Consider the following 9,594-nt stretch of genomic DNA (forward strand, 5'->3'; position numbering starts at 1 on the left):
CATTTATAAAAATGACAAACAGCAGTGGACCCAACACCAACCCTTGCGGTACACCACTAGTAACTGCTCTCCAGGATGAACATTTTCCATCAACTACCACCCTCTGTCTTCTTTCAGCAAGCCAATTTTCGATCCAAACTGCTATATCTCCCACAATTCCATTCCTCCGCATTTTGTACAATAGCCTATTGTGGGGAACCTTATCGAACGCCTTGCTGAAATCCATATACACCACTTCAACCGGTTTACTCTCATCTACCTGTTTGGTCACCTTCCCATATGTTAAGCTTTCCATTCCTGGGACCATTCTTGTGAACCTCCTCTGAACCCACTCCAGGGCCAGTACGTCCTTCCTGAGATATGGGGCCCAAAACTGCACTCTATAGAGGCCTATTCACCATTTCCTGCTTACTTAGATTGATTGGACATCTTGTAACAGGTTGAGCAGATAGGGCCCATTTGCATATCCACTAAACACAGTGATGTATGGTTTACTGAGAAGCTTGCACCTGTTAAATTTATTGGGTGGTATGATGTGTATGGTTCTCCATGCTTGCATCTCTAAATGGAGAAAACTACATGTTGGCATGCCATGAATGGAGCACCATAATTTGCATATAGAAGTGAATAGCTTCTGGGAACTCATGTTGCTATTCCAGCATCCGCTACTTTGCTGATATTATCCAAGGCTCAGCATCTGCATGAAACACAGCTTCTGATGGGGAGAGGGCACATGTCTCATCATCTCCATCAGCTGTTTATGCAGATCTGTGCCATGTTCACCCATCTACTGTCACCCATTCTAAGCATATGTCAATGTCCATCAATGTCAGTATATGTATGCTGGTGGAGGGTGCACTGGGCTCATGTGATGCATTATTGTCAGATGACAACCCCGAAATTGATGTCTTATATGATCCTGGATACATCAATCTCTCAACAGCTTTTGTCCTTTGGGAGAGAGAAGAGTGATGTTAACAAGCTGCACTTGGAACCAACTCCTGTTGCCTCTCCTTGATCTGAAGCTTCTTGTGTTCATTTAGGCCCACAAGGGCACCACAGTTAGTACTTGTCAGAAGGTTTGATGCTAGCACCAATTGTATCATTCACTCTTCGTGAATTCCGCACTAACTTCATCTGCAGTGACAGGCTTTCCTGCTGCATCACACATATCCAATGCCTGCTCCTCCGTCAGCACCGTTCCATATGTGAATGTCACACCACCTCCGATCATTCTCTACTCCATTGCATCCTGAAATGCTTCTCTTGAAAACACAAACAGTTTTTGTCTCATCCACCCATGCTGGTCAGTCTGTGCCCCTTTGCATATCTAGCAATGTGCCAAAATGGTCCTACTGAAAGCCACCATTTATTACTAGCAGTGTAGATATCAACTTTGATTGATCATGGGCCTCCACTGTGAGTCAACTCTGCAACTGACTGCAGATCTTGGTCCCCGGTCACTTCCAAAACTCAGTCAATTACTTTGCCTCATATCTCACATATGCTATTTAGGGCATACAATTGTGCTATATGCCATTAAAAATGCCATTCACCTTTCCAGGGCATACCAGATCTTTCAGTCTCTTTCAGGATTACACCCATATTCATGTTATCATTTCATAGCTGCTGACTTCCTCAGTTAGCTCCAGCCATGTCTTCTTCATGAGACATACTGACCATTTCCACTTGTCTGCAGAAGCATACAACTTAGGAGGAAGAGTAGGCCACTAGGTCCTTTGTGTCTGCTCCACCATTCGACAAGATCATGGCTGGTCTATTTGTGGTGTTAACTGCACATTCCTGTCTTCTCCCTATAACCCTTGACTCCCTTGGCTATCAAAAAAATCTATAACTTTGCCTTGAATAAATTAAATAATTTAGCCTCCAATATTGTCTGGAAAAAGACACACATACTAACGGTCCTCAGGAAACGAAATTCTTATCTTACTCTTAATCTTCTTCTCAATCTGTTTCCCCTAGTTCTCGTCTCCCACATAAAAGACAAAAAATCCTCTGGTGTACACCCTATCATATATTTCAATAACAGCTCCTCTAATTCTTCCAAACACCAATGGGTAAAAGCCCAACCTGTTCAACCTCTCTTCATAAGATAAGTCCTTCAGCTCAGAAATGAGTGAAGTAAACTTCTCTGAAATCATTTCTTGTACCTGCCTACTATCTTATTTTGTGACTCATGCACTAGTATAGCCAAATGCCTGTGTAACACCTTGTTTTGCAGTCTCTCTAAATTTAAATAATACTACTATTTTTCTATTATTCCTGTCAAAGTGAACAGGTCCTTATTTTCCACACTATACTCCATCTGGTAAATATTTGCCCACCTTATTAACATATCTAAAGTATTTGCAGACCGTTTTTAGACTGACCCTTGAAACTGAGGATAACTTTTTTCTACTCTGGAATTGTGGATACTGAAGTGAGATGTCACTAAATTCTGGAGTCACCTTTCCTCTAACTCCAGTAGTTCTCTCTCAGCTTCCCTTCCAGCAGTCACTCGGTATGTACTGCTTTAAATGAATGTTGCTGACTGTCCTTTAAACGAGGTCTGTTCCTTTGGCACATTCAAATTTCCTTACCCGTAATAGTACCGCAGATTATTGATCAAATTCCCAAAAATGAATTAGCTGCAAATGAAATAATAGCAGAGGATGTCCGGCCAGTAAACCATGAGGTCACATGACTTGGATTTCCCACCCCGTGTCAAGACTTCCTCTGAGAATTGGAACTCATTGGAGAGAATGCAAAAGTGATTTACAGGAATGGTTCCAATAATTCAGTTAAAATGGTAGATTGAGATAGATTTTTGAAGACGGGTCTAGACCCGGAACGTCAGCTTTCCTGCTCCTCTGATGCTGCTTGGCCTGCTGTGTTCATCCAGCTCTACACCTTGTTTTCTCAGATTGAGGACTGTCACTGTTCACTTTGGAGAGAAGGCTAAAAGAAGATTGGGTAGAGATTTTCAAAATAATGAGCAAGCTAGATAAAGTGGATAGATAAAGTGCAGAACACCTCCGCTTGGTTCGCAATAAACAACTGCTCCTCCCAGTCGCAAACCATTTCCACTCCCCCTCCCATTCTTTAGATGACATGTCCATCATGGGCCTCCTGCAGTGCCACAATGATTTCACCCGAAGGTTGCAGGAACAGCAACTCATATTCCGCTTGGGAACCCTGCAGCCCAATGGTATCAATGTGGACTTCACCAGCTTTAAAATCTCCCCTTCCCCCACCGCATCCCAAAACCAGCCCAGTTCGTCCCCTCCCCGCACTGCACCACACAACCAGCCCAGCTCTTCCCCTCCACCCAATGCATCCCAAAACCAGTCCAACCTGTCTCTGCCTCCCTAACCTGTTCTTCCTCTCACCCATCCCTTCCTCCCACCCCAAGCCGCACCTCCATCTCCTACCTACTAACCTCATCCCACCTCCTTGACCTGTCCGTCTTCCCTGGACTGACCTATCCCCTCCCTACCTCCCCACCTATACTCTCCTCTCCACCTATCTTTTCTCTCCATCTTCGGTCCGCCTCCCCCTCTCTCCCTATTTATTCCAGAACCCTCACCCCATCCCCCTCTCTGATGAAGGGTCTAGGCCCGAAACGTCAGCTTTTGTGCTCCTGAGATGCTGCTGGGCCTGCTTTGTTCATCCAGCCTCACATTTTATTATCTTAGAGAGAAACTATGCCGGCTCCTAAAAAGAAGAATGTGACAGCACAGATTTAAAGTGGTTTTCAAAAGGAGCAAATGTGATATGAAAAAAAACTTTATCACTCAACAATTAGTTAGAGTATGGAATTCACTGGCTGAGAGTGTTGGTGGAGGCACGTTCGACACTCAAGTGGGCATCAGACAAAAATTTCCATCGAAGTAATATACACGAATTAATCATGCTTATTGCAAGAGCCCGCACAGACAGGCCGAATGGCCTCCCTCCACGCCGCAACACTGTGATTCTGTGAATTGGAACTGGTCAATGCATCCATACCAAGCAAGCAGGTTTGCTGCCCCAAATAGTGATATTACCATTGCCTAAATCGAATAGAGAGGAAATTCTCACACGGTGCAAAGCAGATGTATAATTAAACGTTCCCCATTTTCACTCAAAATTAAAATTACCTCCAATGAAGCTTCCACTACTGATCCATATGGTATCACACACAAAAATTGGTGCTAATAATTTAGGGGCAGTAGTGTACACACAACTTAGTGTGCACACTCCAGAGTTTCCAATACAGACAAGCGAACGGACCAATGATTGAGGTTCGAACACAAAATTCACAAGAAGCGTTCTCCACAGCACGTTTATAAATGAAATTAACCCCTTGTGTATTTGGAGTCGGAAAGTTGTCGAGTTTTGTTTTGCTGCTCAACTCGAAGGTGCACGTTGTGGCAAGTCAGTGCCTACATGTATCAGCACCGCGAATCCGAGCCTGAAAAAACAGCCCCTGCTGCCTGGTATGGGTATTCTACTCGACCTATCGGAACATCACACTGATCAGTGACACTTGCTGCAAATCGGTATCACATCTCCCGGAGTTCATTCTCCCAAGTCACACTCCCATATGGAACCTGATGGACGCTTTAAGTAAACGTAACTTTATGTAGTTTCAAGTAAGTAATTTGCTGCTGAGTTTTGATCGCTAAGAAATAAATTTGCACAAAAAAATGACCTCCTAATATCTTAACCCGGATATTGAGCAGATGGGGGAACCATAAGGGGAATCACAGACGAACACAACCTTTCCATTTTCTTTCACCTTAGGTCATTTTTTTTTTGATAAGTTGAATCACAAATTTGAGACACGAAACAAATGAACGATAAATCAAAATCAGGAAATTAAGCAGCATAGTTTATCCAGCGATCACGGAGCTGGTCGTGCAATGTGTGCAAATTTATTTCTTAGCGATCAAAACTCAGCAGCAAATTACTTACTTGAAACTACATAAAGTTACGTTTACTTAAAGCGTCCATCAGGTTCCATATGGGAGTGTGACTTGGGAGAATGAACTCCGGGAGATGTGATACCGGCAGCATCAAGGTTCCAAGTGACATTTCAACGTTGACAGTTGTTTTCAGTGAGCTAAATACGAGGGTATGGATAGTCGGCGTAGTGAGGCTCGCTAATGTGGTCCGGACCCGACATGCGGATAATTAAGCATGTCGTAAAACAAAATATACATTCCCTGAGAGAGGATCTGTGTTAAAATAAATTGGCCCCGAATGAGGACACCGGAGTACAATACAAAATTATGACAGATTCCAAACGATGAAACTCCTGTGTGACTCACCTTTTATCAAATTCTGAGTCCTGCGGTCGATTTCTCAATTAAAATTGCAGGGCGGTGAGTCGTTTCTCTCAATGCGCTATTCCGTCGCACTCTGGAAGGCAATGTATCCGCTATACGGAACTCAAACTCGGACTTGCAGAGATTTTCGGAAGAGAGTAAACTCAAACAAACATAACAAAGCCGCCCCCTCAAGCCAGCTGCAAGTGATATGAACAGGGAACTCGCAGACAACAGGAAACAGAGCGGGACACGCTGGGATTCATTAAACAACAGCTCTTTGTGCTGATTCGGATAGAATGGCAGAGAGGGGAGGATCCTGTTTCAGCCCACAGGTCGAAGAAAAGGGAAAGTGAACCATTTCCTCCTGAAATGGAGCTGGTGACGCGAGACGCTGGCCACTTCCCAGCCTGGGCACGGTGACCCTGGGAACCGGCAAGACTGAAGCTAATTGAGACAGAGGAGGCAGCAGATCAGGAAGGGCTCCAGTTCCAAGCCTGACGCCGGTTCAAAGTCGACAACCCTTTTGTAATCAGCAGGACCTCGACCTAAAGTTGTAAAACTTAAAATCAAAAATAAAATCAAAATACTGCAGATGCGGGACATCTGAGATAAAATCAGAAAGTGCTGAATAAACAGCAGATCTGGCAGCATCAGTGGACAGAGAAACAACGTGTCGTGCTCTTCTTCGGTGTTGGCTGCAGAATATAATGGAGTTTTCGAAGCTAACCATTGAGACAACATTGGAAATTTGATACAAATCCATGTCACTATTGCACAAATTTAATTCCCATTCCTCTTTTTTCCAATAAGCTACTGAAGAAATATGTATACCCATGGCTGTCCTCCGTCAGTCCATACGTGATTAATACAATTAAGTGTTGGACTCTTACTGACGCTTGTAACTAAAGCTGAGATCAGTGACGATGCTGTTCCCTGCTTTCTTCATAGTCGTTCGAAACTGGCCGTCAACTCTTTAGGAAAAATCTCCTACAAGGATTTTTAACGACATCAGTTTGAGGGAGACTGTCAATTTTAGACACACAATGTCTCCATCGAGGCCCGGAGATCAAAGTACCCCTTGCAGTAAACACAAGTCGTATAAATCAAATCTCAAAATGACTCTCCTATCGCACCTCCGTGAGTCGTTTCCGTTCTCCAGGCCTGCTAACTCTGAGTGAAATTGTGAATTTAACATCATTCAGGACAGATTATAATCTAAACATAGAAATTGCTGGAAACATTCAGCAGGCACTTCAACATCTTCCTGATTCGACACTGAGTTCAACAATTTCAGATTATAACCTTTCTTTTTCTCTTTTGAACAGAAGCTATCTATGGTTCGACTTTTTCCAATTGACACCCGCTGTAGAATCTATAAGTCATAACTTTTGTTTCAAACCTGTCCGCGTATTACCTGTTGTTGATTTGCAAATGTTTAATCTCTCCTGACTCTCCAGCTATCACAAAACCCATTTCCCCCCCCCCCCCCCCGAGTCCCTCGCCCCTGCGACATTTCGGCGTTATGTACTTGCTCGAAACATCTTACATTTTTAACCTTCTGCAGACTTTTCATTGGCGTGAAACGTTAACTCTGTCTACAGATGCTGCCAGACCTGCCAAGCATTTATAGAATTTTCTTCTTAAATTCCACATTTCCACCATTCACAGTATTTTGTTTTTGTCCTGTCCCAACAAAATAATCCGTCCGTGCACCTGTAGCTTTGCAGTAAGCGAGGATCTTGGGTCATTTTATAATTAGAAGCCGCCTAAAACATCAAAGCTAAGCCAAAGCCTAAATTGTTTTTAGATTTGGATGCCTCACCTTAAGGACAATGTCAAAGTCATGGACAGGATATGAAGAAATTCACGAAGATGATGCCAGTGATGGAAACTGACAGAACTTTTCCACAAGAACAAAGTGGGCTAAGAAGGAAAATAATATACATGTCCAAATTAGCAAGAGGTTCTGGTCAGCTGCAGATTAGGTGGGATAACAGGAGATTCATTAAAGAATATCAAAAATAGCAACCCCTTAATCTTGCCTCACCATTCTATAAAATCATGGCCCCAGGCCTCAATTCCTTTTTCATGTCCACTCCTCATAGCCCTCAACTCCTCCATATTTCTAAAAATCTAACACTAAATATTTTCAGTGACCTCACCTTTACAATTTTCTGGGGCAGAGAATTCCAGACAGTCACTAACAACTGAGAGAAGAAATTCCTTTGCACCTCAGTTTTAAATGAGTTTCCCCTTTAATCTGTAAATAAGTCTCCTGGCTCAAGATTCCCCACTATTGGAAATATCTTCTCAAGATCTCCTCTATCAAGCCCCCTCAGAATTGTGTATGACACAATAAGATTACCATCAGTTGAATTCTTGTCAACTATCAGTCAAAGTTCCTTAAGCTGCCATGACTTGCTGCAGATATGGTCGCTATGGATCACACAGATATCCAGTAGCTCCTATCTGCTACAGCTGAAACACATTGTCGGCCCAGTCATCTCTAATCTATTTAGTTAATTAATTCACATATTAAATATTTTAAAAGAGAATTTCCTCATTTAAACCACTTGGCCAATCAAAAGGGACATGGAAGAAATACCAATCATCTACTTTGTTTTTCAATGAAGTCATGCTTCAGCTCTGGCAGGTAGAAAAAGGTTGAAAAGGCTCTCTGCCTCTGGCTTTTATCTCCTGCGTCTTTGCTCTTCTTATGCAGGCCTGCTCTCCAGGTCTGTTCCTTAGTGATTCTGACCTATTGTACATTCCATCCAGTCTGGTGAAGCACATGGAGCAAATTTTGGTGTAGGCCACTTGGGCCAGATAGTTTCATTGAAGTTCTCAGCGCATAAATATATTATGAAACTATTACTGGTATGTGGTTTTGATGTGTATTACTAATCTTCTCAGATTGGAAATGACACACTTTGCACCAGCTCTCCTGTCTTCAGAGTGTTGCCAATGGTATTAATTCTCAATATCACTTCCTTCCAGACATTCTGCACTGCTATCCCGGAATGACAAACAAGGTGACTCAACTCACCAATTACTGAAGGTGCACTTTAGGAGTATGATTCTTCTTGTGTCTGTGCAACACCTTGCAACGTTTTGCAATTTTAAAGCACTTATATAAATGCAAGTTATTGCTGATATTCTTATTTGTTCTATTGACATCATGGATTGATGAGAAAATTATCTTTTTCGGCAAATGTAACTTTCCATGGGGGGATAAAAAGCTCTTTCAGTGGCTGCAGTAGTACCTGGTAGCTCAGTAAATTGATTTAATTCAGGGTTCCATGTATAATCCTGCTTTGCTTGTTTAGGGAAAAAGGAACACGGGGCCCAAGAGATCAAGTTGATCTTTCGGCTCGGAGAATCAGTTGCATGACTTAAGACTGTACGATGGAGTAATGTAAAACAGCTGGTCCAAATAATTTATAAGAACAAGTCGTTGTTCACTATTTAGAAACACAGAACTGCAGATCCCAAGGGTTTTGCCTGTTGTAAAGTATTTAAGCTTACCCTGTCTCCAATCCCCAACCTAACATTTTGAAGTGACTGTTGAGTTACAGCTGAACAAACAGAAGATCAGTGGCCCACAAACAATTTCTTCGACACATCTGGCCACAATACTAAAAATAATAAAAGTCTAAATACAGGAAGGATTTGAAGAGTTTGTGGACATTGTTTTTAACTATAAAGGAGCTACATTAATCTTCATTTTTTCTGGTCACATACCTAGAGAAGCTTTTACAGTCAGGTTGAATGTTCTCCACAAGCTTACTCTCCTGCTCTATTCCCCCCCCACCCCTCAATCAATCCCTTTGTTCTCCTTTGCTGAAATCTAAACTGCTTCCAATACTGAGTTCTGCTGCTTATTTTGGCCAAATTGTACGCCCATTCCTTGGATCTAATACTAACGCAACTTTACGTTGGTAGTCACGGTCAACTCATTTTAGTTTTATGGCAAACAGGGATGAACAATCATTGCATGTCCTCTATGCACTCATTAGATTAGATTAGATTCCCTACAGTGTGGAAACAGGCCCTTCGGCCCAACAAGTCCACACCGCCCCTTGAAGCATCCCACCCAGACCCATCCACCTATAACCCACGCACCCCTGAACACTACGGGCAATTTAGCACGGCCAATCCAACTAGCCTGCACATCTCTGGACTGTGGGAGGAAACCGGTGCACCCGGAGGAAACCCACGCAGATACGGGGAGAATGTGCAAACTCCACACAGACAGTCACCCGAGGCAGGAATCAAACCCGGC

Source organism: Stegostoma tigrinum, chromosome 23 (genome assembly GCF_030684315.1).
Source record: "Stegostoma tigrinum isolate sSteTig4 chromosome 23, sSteTig4.hap1, whole genome shotgun sequence".
In the NCBI taxonomy this organism is placed as follows: Eukaryota; Metazoa; Chordata; class Chondrichthyes; order Orectolobiformes; family Stegostomatidae; genus Stegostoma; species Stegostoma tigrinum.